Here is a 3,903-nt window from a genome sequence, read left to right as displayed (position 1 = left end):
TGGAATAGATAGTAAATAATAAGGGAAAAAAGAATATGACAAATTGCTTGAGAGATTATGGGCCAGGTCTTTACATACGACACTTTTAATTTAATTCTTATCACCATTTGATGAGGGTAAGTATTACTAGACTAGAATTATGGGTGAGGAAATCAGGGATCATAGGTAAGAGGTAACATTCCCAACACCACACGGTCAGTAGGAATCACAGCTGGAACTCAGGCTTATGCTATGATTTAATCACTATTATATATTTTGCTCCTAGAGCCAGAGGAGTTTGGATCCAGAAGATGCAATTGCTGTGGGTTGGAATGCTCAGGAAAATCTTCACAGAGGAGGTAAAATAGAATCAAGGCCTTAAAGTACTGTCAGGATTTAGAGAAATGGAATGGAAATATAAGAATATTGGGGGCAGCAAATATTTTTAATAGCACCATTTTGTAAAACAAAGGGTGGAGATGAAGCTAAAGATTTCCTGGAAATCCAGTGAGCCCTAAGAATTTCATTTTCCGAAATAATGATATTCATTCAGCCTGTAGCCCAAATAACTTGCTTGTGCATTCTTCTCTCCACAGTAACACCAGGGTCACCTGCGGCTCTGAAGACCAGAAACAGAAGGGATATTTGCAACCTTAGTCTGGTATGATAACTCTCCTGTTGCTCTCTGAGCCTGTCAATTTGATATCCTCCACTAACACTGAACAGGATTGAAAACAAATTTGTCAGAAAGCCATTGCTTGCAGTTTATGCAATACAAAAATGAAATCTAGAAATAACACCAGCTGAAGAGACCAGTCATTAAATAAATACAGATACTTCTTTCCTGACCAATGAGCATATCATTGAATTGTGAGAGCTTTTCACTAACATGAGCCAAGTGTTGACTGATTGGGAAAATCCTAATATTTAGCTTATAAGGCTTTTATCTATCACTGGGGGGACCTGAAAGAGTCACAGTAGTGTCTGAGCTACAGTTCTGTTTGCTTGGTGAAATGAGTTCAGTGGCAATGTCTTCCTGGGTACACCCTGGTAGTGAATCTGAATCTCCCCACAAAAAGCTGAAACTAAACAAATTCTTCCACAAATATCTGATCTTCTGGGTAGTGGGACACAAACTAGACCAGGTGACTCAGAAATCAAACAATCCCTCAACAAGCAGGTTCTCTTGAATGTTCAGTTCAGTCACTCAGTTGTGTCTGACTCTTTGTGACCCCATGGACTGCAGCATGCCAGGATTCCCTGTCCATCACCAACTCCTGAAGCTTGCTCAAACTCGTGTCCATTGAGTCGATGATGCCATCCAACCATCTCATCCTCCCAAGAGAATGTATCTTTGGTTTCTGAGTCACCTGGTCTACTTTGTCTCCCACTACCCAGAAGATCAGATTTTCATGGAAGAGTTTATTTAGCTTCAGCTTGTTTGGGGGGAGATTCAGATTCACTTGAATTCTTGAATGTATCTTTCCTTAAAAACACTTCCTCTGATTTCTAATCTTCACTTCAGTAAGTAATTCCAATTAGCTTTTAAAGCAACAAACATGGAAAATATTGCCTGTTCAGGGAAATAAGATGTAAAAAACCTGAACCATAAATATTTTATTTGACTTCGGTCTCAACCCAGGTCACTCTTCAACTCTGCCTTAATCAACAGCTTCTTGTACTGCATCCTAAGGCTTCCTGTCTTTTTCCATGTACAGCAGCAACAAGAGAAAGGTTGCAGGGTATTTGTTCTCTCAAGTGTCTGTATTGACTCAAACCACAGCATTAGTGTCATAGAGTTCTTCTCAATCAGCACAAGTACCGCCCTACTTTGCTCTCAGCTCAGTTTTTGAGGTCAAGCAGGCAAATACAAACACACACCCCTTTTCAAACCACCTCATGAACAACTCCTTGTGAACATGAGAATAAAACACAGAATTGATTTATATAAGATCACCTATGCTGAACATTTAACATCATGCTTAGTACTACTCATGAAGCATCAAGGCTTCTCAAAATTTCTTGGAAAAATAACACATAAGACCCTAATAGTGAATTCAAGGTTACATTTGCATTCACATGTAGCCTACACTTGACCATCTCATAATCTACTAGTTACCTGCCAAAATTTTTATAAAGTCCTCAATCTCTCTACAGAGGCTTTACTTTCAGAGGCACAGATGCAGCAATCAGAACTAAATGATCCAGATTTCCTTAAAGGACAGAAATACATCAAAGGATTTACAAGATATCTGTGTTTCAAAGGAAGTATAGTATCTATGGGATCATCTCCATTTGAGTCCATAAGCTATTCAAGTTTATATGCTGACAGTTCATTGTAACTGGTGCATAAAGGAATAACTGAGCTCATTTCAGTCTATCTATAGTTCCCTTTCATGGGCACTTCCCAGTACAGGGTGGTAAATCAGTAACTGAAAACAGGTCTCTGAAAAACATAGGTTCATGAGCACAGAAGAGGCACACCAAATTTCATTTATATTCAAATCTCTTCCATAGACAGAATTTCATTTTTAGCGCCCTTTTCCTTCCAACCTCTGAGTTTCATTGAGTGTGTATGTGTGCATGCTGTTTGAGTAACTGGTCTGAGAACTTTGGTGGATCTTTCTGTCCGAAGCTTTTGTGCAGTGCACATGGAGAAGAGTGCAGCAGAGGTGAAATGCAGCTATTTTCCAGAAGTATTTCAAAGGGGTATAAAAGGTGGTGGGAGGGGAGTGGTGACCTGCATACTTGCTGTATATTTTCCCCTATTAATTGGCAAGTACTCATTCTGGTTTGGCACCAATGGAATGCCTGCTCTGTGACCAAGGCCAAGCAACAGGACATCTTGAGCTTGTCTTCTCATCTGTAAAACCGGGTGAATACTTTGCAAGGTTATGATCAGAATTAGGTGACAGATCATATATGAAAACATTTGCAGTTTCTTGCTGCATATTGAGAACTCAATAAATATTAGCCTCATCCTTTCTGAAGTTGAAAAGCAAAGTTTGTGACAGTAGTCCATTCTACTGAAGGAGACCAAAAGGCTTAGATCAATTTCTACTTCTCCCACTGGAATGTCCGCACACTGCTAAATATGCTGTATCTGTGCAAGGAGAATGAATTGAAATCGTTCGTGCAAATTCTATTGAGATTTAAAAAAAATCAAAACTGCAGGCAGGGTACACAAAGAAGATGATTTCCTTTAGATCTGAAGCTTGATTTTCTTTAAAGATTCTCTGATTTCTTTTAAGCCCTGGGCCCACAAGCATATATTTATGTTCTGGCTGCTTGGAACCATAATTGGTTTCTTTGGTGACCTGGCAACCTTCTTTTTTCTGATTTCTCCTTTATTTTCATCTCACAGAAGAACTGCCATTCTTCTTTCAAGTGATAGGTGCTTGATACACACTCCCTTGCTGTGATCTGTGGTTAGGAGCTTGGATTTGCCTCTTTTTCCTACTCATGGGTAGAATATGTTCTTTTTATGATACATGAACTTGAGATTGCAGGGGTTTTGATCTGTTTCCTTTACGACTTTACTGGGTAATGGGTGAAAGAGCGGTAAGTAAAGTTTGGGGGAAGAAAAAAAAAAAAGAATGGGAACATTTTTAATTCCATGAAAGACCTGATTTAGAATATGTCCCTCTGGTCCTATCAGGGGAGTGCTGCTATGATTATAGATTGCTCTGATAAAGCCTTTCTTTAAAGTATGTAAAAGTGAATTCAGAATCCCATTCTTTAAAAAGAGAAGTAAGTCCATAGCATTTGTATACTTTGCTGATTTATTAATTAGAAGAACTCAGCAAGATTTCAATGAAATAGTTTAAAGATATCTCAATCCTTGGTTCCTCAGTTCAGTTGCTAAGACATGTCGAACTCTTTGTGACTCCATGAACTGCAGCAAGCCAGGCTCCTCTGTCCTCC

The sequence above is a fragment of the Bos mutus genome, chromosome 8 (genome assembly GCF_027580195.1).
Source record: "Bos mutus isolate GX-2022 chromosome 8, NWIPB_WYAK_1.1, whole genome shotgun sequence".
Classification (NCBI taxonomy): Eukaryota; Metazoa; Chordata; class Mammalia; order Artiodactyla; family Bovidae; genus Bos; species Bos mutus.
The sequence above is the reverse complement of the archived record's forward strand: the minus strand, read 5'-3'. Positions refer to the sequence as shown.